The following is a 15,627-nucleotide window of genomic DNA, read 5'->3' on the forward strand; positions in this document are numbered from 1 at the left end:
TTTCTCTTGGTATTTTATTTAAACATTTTTCCCTTAGTAGTATATTTTAAATACTTCAATTATTTTAAAAAGTGTTATTTAAATGCGCAGATTCCAGCGCCGTGCATAAAAAAAATTGCTTGGAAAAAGTGTCACACATATAACTTCAATTGATAAGAGCTATTTTTTATGCTTATAAACATTTTCAAAGACATTTTTTTTACGATCAAAAAATAAAACTGAGGAACTTTCGTAACATTTTATTGGAGATTTTCACCATCTTTAAACTCAAGTATCGAGTTTCGGAATTTTATTTTAAATAATTTCCCCCTTAGAATTTTATTTTAAATAATTTCCCCCTTAGAATTTTATTTTAAATAATTTCCCCCTTAGAATTTTATTTTAGATACTCTTCCCTAAGTATTCTATTTAAAAAAGTTTTATCTTTGTATTTTTTAACACTTTTTCATTAGTATTTTATTTTAAATACTTTTTCCTTAGTATTTTATTTTAAATACTTTCTCTTAGTATTTTATTTTAAATACTTTCTCTTAGTATTTTACTTAAACATTTTTCCCTTAGTATTATATTTTAAATACTTCAATTATTTTAAAAAGTGTTATTTAAATGCGCAGATTCCAGCGCCGTGTAATAAACATTGCTTGGAAAAAGTGTCACACATGTAACTTCAATTGATAAGAGCTATTTTTTATGCTTATAAACATTTTCAAAGATATATTTTTTACGATCAAAAAATAAAACTGAGGAACTTTCGTAACATTTTATTGGAGATTTTCACCATCTTTAAACTCAAGTATCGAGTTTCGAAATTAAATAGCCAGATAAACAAACTGGTTGGAAAAAAATAACTAAAATGGAACTAAAATAAATGTTTAAATACCAAAAAAATCACCATATGTTCTACGATAATTTGGTTTTTATTATTACCAGAAGTCTTTAATAACCCCCTCCTGAGAGATGTGTGAAAGATCCAATAACCGTTATGTTAAAAATCGGGAACAAAACGAAATCTTTGTAAGACCGGTGTCTTTCGACCAGTGGTGACATCTACCGTTGTGTATAGTAGTCGTAACGTTAGTTCTTGGCTATAATGGGATGGCGAAGGTTTGTCCATGTGAAAACTCACATTTCCAATTTCTTTTTTCTTATATCTGTGTAATAATTAATATTTAAATATAAAATTGTAACGCCCGTTCAACCAAAATGTAAAATTAAATAATTAAATAATAGCAATAAAAATTCTAAAATACCCCTTTGCTTAACAATAAAAATAAATGTAATTTTCCGAAAAAACCGTTGACACTCTATTGTAAAGAGAAAACGCTGGCGACGAGCAGTCGGAAAAAGGGATTATCTTTTGGACGGGTTGTTTTCGTCCACGTCATCCCCACGCCGGACCGTCCGGTCCGCTGCTAGCGTTCCCTCCTTTTGTAAAAGGATAAACTTTGGCTTCAAGGGCAGTAATTGGTCAATCTTTTGCTACCTTGTGAAATTTGTATTTGCAAATAGTCTCACCTTTATAATGAAATAAGTCTCAACAACATTTTTCAGTTGGTGCTGTAGATTAAAATAAGGTCTCTCCCAAGGAGCGCGAACCTTAAAACTAAAAATTAAAAATTAATTAAATTAAAATAATATTGGAGGGTTTCTTCAGTTGAACTGTGAAATTAAACTTTAAAATGCATTATAATGTACAAATTGGGGCAAACTTTACTCGGCTGAAGACATTTCTATTTAGTAACGTCGCGCGACGCACGCTCATTGAAACGTGCCAATTAGCAGTTGACGCCGAGCGTGCGTCGCGCGCCGTTATTAAATAGAAGCGGGAAAGCCCCCTAGTGCTGTGTAGCGCCATCTTCAGCAGTGTCCGAGTAAGAAAAAACTAAATTTAAACAATTGTTTATCTCCTGAATACTAACACGCGAAAAATCACAAAAATAAACTTTAAACAAGATGGCACAGCCACAATAGTAGCCTCTTCCTCCTAGCACTCTTGATTTTACACCTTTGATTAAAAACCATAGCTCAGCACTGGCATAGGTAGATAGAGAGAACTAATACCAAGCGAATGACGCCTGAATTAAATTTATATCAAGTGCCGTTGAAGAGCATCCGTCGATTCCCTGGGACCTATACGCTGTAATTTCCAATCGGGGTCGAAATATCCCCCTTTGATTAAAAACCACGGTCCACCATGGTATAGTTAGATAGAGAGAACTAATACCAATCGAATGATGCCTGAATTAAATTTATATCGAGTGCCATTGAAGATAATTCGTCGATTCCCGGGGACCTATACGGTGCTATAGACCAAGGTTCGTAAAAGAAAAGCACTATTGCTATAGACTATATGGACCTATAGCTTCCACTGTATTATTCACCACCACCACTACCAGCACCGCATACATCCGGAGCGAAAATAACAGCCGTTTTCCTCTATAATAGAGGAAGAGGCTAAATATCGAAATGATAAATATTCAGTATCGTGCATGGATTTGATCTCGTGACCTTAGATTGGACAAAGGTGTACAATGCATACAAAAATAAGTATTTGTCCACCACAGTAAAATAGTTTCACGGTGGAACTCAATTGTTACTCGATTTTCCTAAGCTTTCACACTTTCCCTCGAAAGAGGTAGTTATAGATTTCTGATATTACTTTATTTAAAAGATCAAAGAAATCTCCGCAAAATTTCGGAGGAGAGTGACCATTTATCAGGGTCCGAAGATTAGGCGCCGAAAATGTAACAAGCTTAGCGGAGTTTTTCGGTCAATGGAGTCGACCAGCCTTCAGTTCTTATATCGCTCTACGGAGCACCTTCAAAGGATAGAGCTTTCTTAAATCCTTTTAATTGGAATTTTGCACGTTTGGCCAGGGTTTTTTTTTTATTCCGTTCATTTTATTAATTTATTGTCGATTAATGGCCGCAAGAGGGCGTGAAAGACCAATTTGAAAAACCCTTAATTCACCCTTAATTGAGTCAAAGATATAACGAGTATAAAAATTTTCGATATGGAAATGAGAGTAAAGTAACACGTTCACACTCAGTCGCTCATCTTTGCTTTGAAATGTATCGCCAATTTTCAATAGATTGAATTGATTTTGTCGTTGCAATTTACAATTTCTAATTAGGTCTTCCAACATGAAGAAAATCGCGTCTCTCGATGCGTTTTCTATTTGACTGCTCTCGAGCGCTCTGGCCAACATTTCACCTTCCATTTGCGTACCAGGATCTGCTCCGATCAATAAACAAGTGTTCTATTTACTGCTCTCGAGTGCTCTGGCCGCTCCGACCAACATTTAACGTTCCATTTGCGTACCTGGTTCTGCTCCGATCAATAAACAAGTGTGTTCCATTAACTGCTCTCGAGTGCTCTGACCGCTCCGACCAACATTTAACGTTCCATTTGCATACCTGGTTCTGCTCCGATCAATAAACAAGTGTGTTCCATTAACTGCTCTCGAGTGCTCTGACCGCTCCGACCAACATTTAACGTTCCATTTGCGTACCTGGTTCTGCTCCGATCAATAAACAAGTGTTCCATTTACTGCTCTCAAGTGCTCTGACCACTCCAACCAACATTTAACGTTAAATTTGCGTACCTGGTTCTGCTCCGATCAATAAACAAGTGTTCCATTTACTGCTCTCGAGTGCTCTGACCGCTCCGACCAACATTTATCGTTCCATTTGCGTACCTGGTTCAACTCCGGTCAATAAACAAGTGTTCCATTTACTGCTCTCGAGTGCTCTGACCGCTCCGACCAACTTTTAACGTTCCATTTGCGTACCAGGATCTGCTCCGATCAATAAACAAGTGTTCTATTTACTGCTCTCGAGTGCTCTGGCCGCTCCGACCAACATTTAACGTTCCATTTGCGTACCTGGTTCTGCTCCGATCAATAAACAAGTGTGTTCCATTAACTGCTCTCGAGTGCTCTGACCGCTCCGACCAACATTTAACGTTCCATTTGCGTACCTGGTTCTGCTCCGATCAATAAACAAGTGTGTTCCATTAACTGCTCTCGAGTGCTCTGACCGCTCCGACCAACATTTAACGTTCCATTTGCGTACCTGGTTCTGCTCCGATCAATAAACAAGTGTTCCATTTACTGCTCTCAAGTGCTCTGACCACTCCAACCAACATTTAACGTTAAATTTGCGTACCTGGTTCTGCTCCGATCAATAAACAAGTGTTCCATTTACTGCTCTCGAGTGCTCTGACCGCTCCGACCAACATTTATCGTTCCATTTGCGTACCTGGTTCAACTCCGGTCAATAAACAAGTGTTCCATTTACTGCTCTCGAGTGCTCTGACCGCTCCGACCAACTGTTAACGTTCCATTTGCGTACCTGGTTCTGCTCCGATCAATAAACAAGTGTGTTCCATTTACTGCTCTCGAGTGCTCTGACCGCTCCAACCAACATTTAACGTTCCATTTGCGTACCTGGTTCTGCTCCGATCAATAAACAAGTGTTCCATTTACTGCTCTCAAGTGCTCTGACCACTCCAACCAACATTTAACGTTCCATTTGCGTACCTGGTTCTGCTCCGATCAATAAACAAGTGTTCCATTTACTGCTCTCGAGTGCTCCGACCGCTCCGACCAACATTTAACGTTCCATTTGCGTACCTCGTTCTGCTCCGATCAATAAACAAGTGTTCCATTTACTGCTCTCGAGTGCTCCGACCGCTCCGACCAACATTTAACGTTCAATTTGCGTACCTCGTTCTGCTCCGATCAATAAACAAGTGTTCCATTTACTGCTCTCGAGTGCTCTGACCGCTCCGACCAACATTTAACGTTCCATTTGCGTACCTGTTTCTGCTCCGATCAATAAACAAGTGTTCCATTTACTGCTCTCGAGTACTCCGAAATCGCTCGAAATCGATCCCTTCATTTCAACCGAGCAACGAATAGAGATGGCTCTTGAAGCTTTCCATTTCATTCTTGATGACGTCAAAACAAATTCAGCGTTATAATGATTAACTTATTTATTAACAATTTAATTTAATTTGTAAGAAAAACAATTGTTTCGGGGGACGTTAATTTGAAATTAAATTATTATCTCATCTTGTCCGCCTGGTACGATTCAGAAGATTACGCAGTCCTTTGAAAGATTTGGACAAGTTAATTATAGAATAAGTCTTGATCAAGACGAAATGTTTCGCAATCCACCACAATCGCCTTAATTCTAACCACGAAACTGAAGGAAATGAATTCAGCAGATGAAAGAGAAGAATCAGTAATCCCATAAACTAAAACAGAAGACGGACTTCCCCAAAATCACCCATCCCATTAACCAAAGAAAGTTTAGTTTTTTCTAAACACGGTAATGCGTTTTATCTAGTGTTGTAAGTCGGAAAATTATATTCGGAAAATGACCGAGGCCTTTTTTCCGGAAAAATTTCCGTATTTTTCCGAAAAAAATAAAAAAAAGTTTTAATTCCATGATTAGTCTAATATTGTTTGCAAATTTAAATAAAGCGGCATTTTCACCTCATTTTTTCGAATCTAATAGTAAAACTAAACCTCAAGACTAGCTTTAAACTGATTAACAATGTAACACTATTAATGTTTTGTAGTATGTTTACTATTATTAGACATTTTATATCGATAAAAAGTAAAATAAATTAAAAACCATTAAAAAGTAATTTATGTTTCAATTTTTTGTGTTTTCGATTTGAGGAAAAGTTTCTGGAAATTTTTCCGCATTGTATTTTTCCGGAAAATTAACAACATTAGTTTTATCCTTGGGGGAGATGTTGTGTACACACTATTTTGATTATTGGCCTATGATCAAAATTGTCCATGGATATAAAAATAATATGGTTATTGTACATTTTAAATATGCGCGTAGATTTGAAAGTTTGAACACCTTTTTTGAAAAGTCAGTTATAATTTGATTTTTGAAGAGTAAACTTTATATTGGAAGTTTAGGCTTAAAGAATAAAGAAATTCGGATGGCGAAACAGTTTCTAAGTAGATATCTAACTAGGCGAAAAAATCCATATGCTCCAATAATACTTTCTACCTCCAAGTTTCAAATAGGAGAAAGTTCATCTCATCTATATTTAATTTACAGAATTTTGCAAAGGTCATGTTTTTCGTGTTTAAATGTGTGTTTTTCAATATAATGAACTTTTGATATTTGTAGACTTTAGTAGTTGATGCTATAAAAATCCGGCCTAGCCTTTCATAAATTTTTAAAAGAATTTTTTTTTAAATAAACTCATCATTTCTGCGTCAAATCAGTACTATTTATTTCTCAGAATATGCCTACTGAATTTTTAGAGACGATCTGTATTGACTAAAAAAGGAACTAGATATATCAAGGTATTTTTCCATTTTTAAATATTGTAAATTTTTCATAAAAACATTAATTACATACTTATTTATTTATTACTTAAATTTTAAGTTAAATTAATTAAGAAAATTTTAAAACGCTATTTTTGGGTTTTACAATTCCATATGTAAAGCTTATGCCACGCGATTGCGATATTTTTTTTCCATGGTAACCTTTTCAATAATACAGGGAAAACAGAAAATTCCGTATAATATTTGTAAAATCGACTATACCTTGAAAAAGTATTTCAAAAAGTTTCCAAAACTGTTAAATAACCGCTTGGGAATTTACTTCGGTATAAATGGCGTGGTGTGGCGCTGCAATAGCAATGATTGGAAACCTGTTTATTCCCTTTTCTGAGGCGTAACATTGCAGACCTTTCAGTCAGTAGGAATTTTCTAGAGACTAGAGCAGCAAAGTAAAACATAACTCTAAAACCAAATACGTCAAATTATTTGATATTTCGAAATACTATTTGCTATTTGATCAGTTAACTGACCCTGTTTCATAATTAAAAAATATTTGACCAAATTATTCGACTTTTTAAACCCATATTTGCTATTCGTTCACCAAAAAATGATAGTTTCACACCAACTTTCGTGACCAAAAGCACGTGGTGCGAACGAACCCTTTGCCAAATCGAAATTGAAGATAAAAATAATTTCGGGGACTTAAGAAAGAGAGAGAGTGAATTGGTTTAAGTAAGAGATTAATAATAATATTTTTTCCCTCCGTCAATTAATCGAACGAAAGAGGTCGCTAATACGTATAATTGCGAAAGGAGGGGGGGGGGGGGACTACTCAATTTGTACCATCGGGGAGCCATCTATTGGAGGGGTTAGCGATCTTAAATCAGATTAAATGAGCGAAAGGATTAAGAAGCAGGGAAAGGACTTAAAGAGAGAGGGCGCTGCGATCGAATAATAAGATAAGAAATTACGACTCGGGAAAAGACGACGGAGAAGGTTTCTGGCTCCATTAGTGGGAGGGCCTGATTTAATTGAACCGTAGCACCGGACTCGATTGCTTCGCAACCAACCCCAGTTGATCAACTGAGCGGTTAATACTGAAACATCACATTCGTTGTCAGTGGCGTATCTACAGGGGGGGGGGGGGGTAATGGGGAGAGCAAGATTCAAGCATTTAGCACATCCGTTATTTCGATACAGATGATAAAAATTGGTTTATTTAATAATAATAATAATACTCAACTATGACCAAACTTAAGGCACTTCCTTAGACCCAAGTCATCTAGTGACTTTTGTATACCGCCATTTTGTACAAACCACGACCGGTAACACTGCTATTATGGTGAATACTGCTGTGAGTTTGAAAATTATCTCCCCACTGTTTTAAGGGGTTTTCCCACAAGCTCTTCGGTTTCTAGTTCCATAAAAACTTGTTTCATTGGCTCCGAGTGGCGATAAACAGCTCAAAAAAAGATTTTGGACAAATCAACTAAGAAAACGGCAGTCACCGCTTAAAGGATAATATTTTTCGGCCATTTTCCAAGATGGCATCGGGCTTCAGCCGATCTGCTGGGTGTAACCAAAATATATCTAAACCAAATCCACTTAATAATGAGGCAGCTATCGTGCACGAACGTGTTGATTACCAACGTCTAACCAGTGGCGTAGCGTGGGGGGGGGGGCAAAGGGGGCCATGGCCCCGGGCGGCATAGATGTAGGGGACGGCCTGGCAAATTGAAACCAACGCGGCCGGCCGATATTCTGGGTCAGAAAAGTGACATCGGCGGCAGCCGCTGGCAGGCGACTATTGCAGTGTTGTCACAGGCCCTTAAGTGGTCTGAGTGTTCAATAACTGGTGGCTTTACTGAGGAGTCGGGGTCCGGCTCTTGTAACCCATAAGGGCGGTGGCACACCGGGAGATGTTAGCTGAGATCAAATGGTCCGATCTCCGACCTCCAACTTCGGTCAGGTAAGGGCTGGAAACTAAGCTTCAGCTCAAGCTAATGGAGAGGGGCCCGGCATCCTGTCGCCTAGGCGGATTTGGTGGCCTGCTGTGGGGCGGCGGGTCTCCGTATGAGGCGCTGTGGCCCGGTTTCCCGGCTTTGTGGAGCCCATTGGGATTTACGGTGCCGATCGTGCCGGGTTACGCTGGACCGCAGTGTGCCCGTTGTCCCCATTTAGTCCACTTTTTCTTAAGGGCTTTGGCACCTCACCTATGTAGTTAAGGTGCTGGATTCCGATGCTAGAGCATCCGCTCATGTAACCCACTGCTGTGTGCGAAGGGGCGAATTGGTCAACCCATTGTTGAACCTTCTGCTGGGAGAGCGGCTTGCGACCTTCAGTAGTAGGGTACTACTACCCATGTTGGTTTTGTCACCTGTCCGGGCTGTGGACGCTGGCGTAGGGCATTATGATGATAGTCCTCCGGTGGTGTGGTTCTCTTGTTACCGGTACACTGGGCTATAATTTCTGATAATAATAATAATAATAATCAGCTCGGCTAATACCCAAGGCACCACCTTAGGCCTAAGTCATCAAGCGACTTTTGAAGCCATTAATTCAGGTGGCCGGGTTACAATGCGTAGGAGGGTGGTGGCAAGCCCTGCATGCCACGCGTTCGAGCCAACAGCTCCCTACACTAACTATTACCGTTAACCTCGATGCAGTGATGTCACACCGTGCGCTGTGTTTATGAGATTTCTATGCCGTCAACAGAACAGTCTACGAGTCTTGCCGGGCAGCGCGCGGTGTGGCAACACTGCAACAACCGCCAACAGAAAACAGTCGACGAGTCTAACCGGCTCGAACGAAACGTCAGTTATTGTTATTGAGAAGCGCGGTGCAGTTACTATTTAAAATCTACAATGTCGTTCAGATTAACAAATCTGGGTATCGTGGCAATCGAACAAGAGGTACAAATTAATATTGACCATTGCATAAAAGAGTTCGCGTTGCAAAAAACACGCAGAATAAAATTTTAATTTTTTAACGACTTGAATCATTTTGCAATCAACAGAGTATCACAGAATTTTTGCCTACTTTTGGGGGGGGGCGGCAAATTTAGGGTTGGCCCCGGGTGGAATAAATGCACGCTACGCCACTGCGTCTAACTCATTATTATACCAAGCGTTAGAAGTAAAGCTACTAAAACTCTCTAGAACCAACGGATTTTACCTCAAGTCAACCTTTGGAATTTAGAAACCGCAATGAAGGAAACTAAAATGCGAAAGCTCTCTATATAGATGTAGAATAAAATAATTCCGTTTCTTTGATAAATACTTTGCGCGAATTTATCCAAAAGATTTCAATAGAATGGTAAAAGCTAATAGCGGGCGGGCTAAAAATTGCAAATCGCGAAGATGAGAGTGGCCATATTATTCTTGGAGTTTTCTTTTTCGTTATTTCATCAGTGGCCTCAATACTACTTTATTAAAATCTTTCCAAAGAATCTTTTCGCCACCATTCAAATGTACTTGAAAAGGGAAAACCCGCGCTCTGCTCAAGTGACGGTGCAGACAAAGGCGAGGAAGCTGGTAAAATCAGCGCTTCAAAAAGAAGACGTTCGATCCGTAGCTATATAGGATGACTTTATAAACTACCTTTTCATCATTTTCGGCTTTTCCCGAAAACATCATCATTTCTTCGAGCTTCACCTTTCGAAGAAATATACGCGTCTGGAACTTGTGCAGGATACCTTTGATAAAAATTTACTTAAAGAACCTCGCCCATTAGTTTGAAATTCCGATTCCTTTTCTAATGTGACTTTTTTCGGTGCGGATATAAACACGCCCCCCATTTGAACAAATTTTAGTATTGGGTATCTATACTCGGAACAACTCCTTCTGCGTGGGGTTTCCACGTTATTTCCCCCGATTTCTTCAGCTTCCCTTTTCCATAAAATACTTGTAGAGGTTAACGGTAATAGTGAGTGCTGGGAGCTGTTGGCTCGCGTGGCATGAAGGGCTTTCCAACACCATCCTACGCATTGTAGAATCTAATTTTTAGACTCCTCCCTGTTACGAAAGGGACCCATGTAAACAGATTATCTTAGAAGCTAACTAGCAGTGTAAATAATGCTTGGCATTCTAATAAGTAATCAAAAAGTTCGTGATGCTATAGCCGCCTTGATATTATAAGTCGTTTGGTTAAAATTGTTTAGTTTGGTTAGCTACACCAAAGATAATACAAACCCCGAACCTTAGATTCGAAATAACTGCCTCGCTCGTAGTCAATAGCGATTATCCACAGAAAATAGCTACATAGTTACCATGGTAACCAGCAATAGATAAGACTACGGCCAACTTTGATGACGCGCGAAAGTGGGTAAACGCTTCGTTGCAAAACTGTCAATCCCAAAGCATTCTGATTTCGAACCTAGGGTAGGAGTTGTATATTATCTTTGGCTACACCCAGCAGATGAAATTTTCCTATATCGGATGATACGATAAGATTTAAAGCAGATCAACCGTAAAACACCACAGTTATTTCATATCTGTAATATTCTCTAGTTCAGCGGTTCTAAATATTTGTTTGCTATGGAACCCTAAATTACCCACCTAATTCTGGCGGAACCCCAAATCTTTTCTTTTAACTTATCTTAAAAGACTCTTGACACAAACAAAGATGGCCGTGCTGTGAATTCTCAGAACCCCTGTGACCCCTGACCCTTCCGCGGAACACCATTTGGGAACCGCTGCTCTAGTTATAATGTTTTTATTAATGCATTTGTTCGGAAAATATGTGCATTAAATTTCCAAATTAACCTGAGAGAGAGAGAGAGAGAGAGAGAGAGAGAGAGAGAGAGAGAGAGAGAGAGAGAGAGAGAGAGAGAGAGAGAGAGAGAGAGAGAGAGAGAGAGACAGGAGTCAGTAGTGGGGGAACACACTTTTATATTCCAGGGTACCGAGTTTTCATATTACTATAGTCACCATAAGCCTATCAAAGACCCCATAAGTTTGAATTGGGTATAGAGGCGCGTGTATTCAGCACTAGACAGGCGCGGGAGAAAAATAAAATACAATCTACGCTACCTGGCCGAGAAAAAGAGCAAATACTGCCAATCCCCCCACCCCTACCACCTATACTACCTCTTGCCATCTACGAAGCAATTTCCGGTAGCACGCATAGGGAGATTCGTGCACAAGTTTCAATGTTTCACCACCAGATGGATTCGTGAAGCCAGTTTGGCCAGTCATTAGCCTAAAGTTAAAATCGTATTCGTTTGAAACTAAGGAGGCCTTTGATAAGTTGATAGTCTTATGATGATACTCAACTCGAGTTTCATCTTGGAAACTCCACCTTTTAGAAAATGCGAGGGGCAGGTTACTTCCATTTTGGGTGCGTCTTAATCATAGTAAAATGATTAAATCAGGGTAATCGTGATTAAATCAGGGTAATCGTGATTAAATCAGGGTAATCAAGATTAAAAAATCTAATCAAGATTAGAAAATCTAATCACGATTTAAACGAGATTTAATAATTCTAATCATGATCTAATCATTTAAACGAGATTTAATCATTCTAATCATGATCTAATCATTTTAATCACGATTTAATCAATATAATCGGTCGAATATAAAATTTATCATTAAAATCAAAACTAAAGTACGATTTAATCATACTAATCACGATGTATATTTTTTAATCAGGATTTAATCATTTTAAACATATTTAATCATTTTAATCAGATTTAATCATTTAATCATGATTAAATCAGATTTAAACATTCTAATCATGATTAAACGTGATTTAATCAACTTAATCATGATTAACTTGAATTTAATAAAAATAATCACGATTAAATCGGATTTAATCTTTTGAGGGGTGCGTCGTTAATCAAGGAAGTGACCTGCCCCTCGACAAAATGACTAAAAAATATTAACCCTTAGCGGTTTTAGTAGATTTACCTTCAGATATTATCGGATCAGTTGGTATGGGTTAAAATGCAAACCCGTAGCACGAACAGTAAATCAGATATACGATTATCCGCATATACGTGCGAAAATTATCAGATTAGATGATACGGATTAAAATGCACGCAAGATAGTCTAAATCCGAAACTAATCTGAATTCCTTGTAAGCTGACAAATGCCAGGTGAGCAGATGCCTCACTGTTATCGATTTTACATATCCCCGTTCTAAATTCCGTCCGAAATTTTAATCAAGATTTATTTTATTCCACAAGATTATATAACTACGAAACGTATAAATCAGACATACCTGATTATCTTCAGATACCTGAATAATCTGATCAGTTTTGGAAGCTCGAGATTATGATAATTAGAAATCTAAAGTATAATAGTACTTTAAAATTAAAATTAATACGTAACATGAAATTTTTTGGTTTCTTTTACGATTAATCAACCAACATTGATTTTTTATTTGTCAGAACAATTAATTTTGCCCTTATCTTTAATGAAATCAACCTCCTTGATTCCTTGCATGCCATTTAGGTTTTGGTAGAATATTTTTTTGAGATAAATCGAATTTGATCAGAGCCATTAATATATTTTTACTAACCTTGTAGTTATTCTTTAAATAAAAAAATTAACCAACTCCAAATCATACATTTTAACAAATTTTTTAATTATTTTTTTCAAATGTAGTATTTTTAATTTACATCCTTAATTATTTTATAAAAATTATTTTTATTCTGTTATTTTGTTATCAGCTATAGGCTAAATAGCCGTTTTAAAACAGTCTTAAGCAATCGTTCTTGATACTTACAGCGCCTTCCAGATTGGGTTATAGCTCCAAACAAATAACAAATGTTATTTGGAATTAATTATCGGTTAATTATTTAATAGACTAAGTTTCTCAGGCTAGATACTATTTATTAGAGCTTGAATACTCTACGTAACACAGCGCGATGTTTAGGGAGTACTTACGTTGAGATTGTGTTACATCCGAGAAGATTAAATATTCCATTATCCGACGCCATCTTGGAAAATGGCTGAAAAATATTTTCCTTTAGCAGTGACTGCTATTTGTCTTACAAGGAAACTACCCAAGGTGGATATCTCCGATTTGGTTCAAACTCGGGTGGTAAGTAGACCTTCGTGTAACTTGAAAATCCCTAAAAGTGTGGACAAGAATGGGCTTTCGTTTTGCCATGGCAACCAAAAAACTTAAAAACTGATTTTCTCTATGAAAATTAACGTGGGAAAATCGAAAATTTTAAGGGTCCCCTCTAACAATACTTTTCAAAAAATTAAAAAAGGTTCATCAATTATAGATACATAATTCAGATCATGGCTAAATCTGGTACATTTGGACCAATATACGTCAATTTTGGTAAATATGAGAAAATATACATATATTGGGTAAATACGAGTAATTAGTTTTTAAGTTGTGAAAAACATTTTTGGTTGCCATGGCAAAACGAAAGCCCATTCTTGTCCACCCTTTTAGGGATTTTCAAGTTACATGAAGGTCTACTTACCACCCGAGTTTGAACCAAATCGGAGATAAACACCTCGGGTAGTCTCCTTGTTAGTAAATTTGACTGAAATCTTTTACGATAGATCAGATATAAGATTATCCGTATTTACGTTCAGATATTATCAGATTATCTTAATTCATTTTAAAACAACCGTGAACGAGTGGTTTCAACCGATTCTCGGAAAACAGTTACGATTTCTGAACCGAGGAAATAACTCAGATACCAGGTCAGATTATCAGATTAGTTGGTATGGGTCAAAATGCAAACGTAACGCCTTAAAGCAAGGGTCGGCTCGACTTGTACTAGTTCTTTTTTCAACAGATGTCGAATAACGTCACCGGGGTGCGCTTTAATGGCGTTCTGTGACGTCAGATTTAGGGAACCTTTGAGATGCCGGACTGATTTGATTTTTTTAGCGGGGAAGGAGCATTTTAAAGCAACTGTCGGCTCGACGTGTACTAGCTCTTTGTTCAACAGATGTTACTAGCGTCGAAATAAAAATAAGATGCTTAAGCTACATTTTTATTCAAAAGGCGGGACATAAAAGTACCCCTCGCGTTGATTGGCTCGTTTTAAAATTTGACAATAACTTCAATTGTTGTAATTTTTAACAATAAGTTTTAAATGGGATAAATAATTTAGGTTAAAGTCAACTAAGTAGAGAATAAATTTTCTAATTACAATACTCTACAATAGTTCCTGTGCCATTAATAGATGGCACCACGCTCTCAAGTAAAGTCGATTTTTTCGAAGAATCGGATAGACTCATTGTCATCTATAATAACAATGGCCTTATCATTATATAGGTGGCAATGGTAGAGCCGACAGTTGTTGAAAACCGAAGAGTAAGGACTCCTTCTGGTGGAAGAAATGGTTACTAAACATTCGAAGGGTTACCTCTTAAATATTTAATCTATCTCAAAATTCCCCGAAACGTTTCGAACTTCAAATATCGAAGGAAAGTCTATGAATCCAGGCACTTCGTAGAATCGGATTCCACATTACGGTGCTCAAAGGCCTTCATTTAACCTCACTTTTTCCCCCTTTCGAGGCAGCTCATCGAGGAAAATAAATTCCCCGGGCTCGCGACGGTGTTCATCTTCCCCGCACAACACGCGCGGGCTCAGGATCCGCCCGAGCTTTAAAGCTTTCCTAGTTTCAAATAAGATGATTGTTATTTATTCGTTCGCTCGCTCCTAAAAATAGCGTTCAATTCTTCACCCTCAAACGAAATAAAAAATTTCCCGACAGAGAGCGAGTTCGGTAAATAGCAGCGGGGACAAGATTCCAGCCATTTCTGCGCCTTCGTGCTCCGACCTCCGAGTTATTCTATCGGATTTCGAATCAACTTTCCATCCGATCCCGAATACGAACAAGTCGGCGGAAGGCGAAATCTCGCGCGGGGCCAAAGGTGATTTACATCGAAAAGCGCCACCTGGTTTTCGCAACTTGAATTATTGTTTATCCAATGGACCTTTCAAACTACATCGCGGAGCGTCGGTCGAAGAGGCGTTTAGTCTCCAGTCTCCACTAGAAGATTCAATCTCAGATCTCTTGGTCTCCAGTTTCCACACTACTAGTGGGACTCCGGTATTAGATGTTAAAGAGTAAAAATTGTACAAATTGAAATGTTTTAGGAATCCAGTTTCTATTAGCAGATCTAATCTCGGATCTCTAGGTCTCCAGTGGAAGATGTTATCTCGGATCTGTAGGTCTCCAGTGGAGGATGCGATCTCAGATCTCTAGGTCTCCGGTGGAATATTTGATCCTGGATCTATAGGTTTCCTGGTCTCCGGTGGAATGTCTGATCTTGGAACTCTTTGTCTCCAGGTCTCCGGCGGAAGATCCGATTTAGAATCTCTAGGTCTCT

General features: G+C 38.1%; 1 long non-coding RNA gene across 1 annotated transcript in view; it reads right to left on the reverse strand.

Annotated features, from left to right (window-relative positions):
- Nucleotides 1–919: 919 nt before the first annotated feature.
- LOC149934417 (uncharacterized) overlaps nt 920–15,627 on the reverse strand; it is a 79,928-nt gene continuing 65,220 nt past the window's right edge. Inside the window, exon 4 of the long non-coding RNA XR_016482331.1 lies at nt 920–1,151. This is a non-coding gene — a long non-coding RNA (uncharacterized LOC149934417). The remainder of the gene's footprint in view (nt 1,152–15,627) is intronic.

The sequence above is a fragment of the Leiobunum rupestre genome, chromosome 7 (assembly GCF_980474605.1).
Source record: "Leiobunum rupestre chromosome 7, qqLeiRupe1.1.hap1, whole genome shotgun sequence".
Classification (NCBI taxonomy): domain Eukaryota; kingdom Metazoa; phylum Arthropoda; class Arachnida; order Opiliones; family Sclerosomatidae; genus Leiobunum; species Leiobunum rupestre.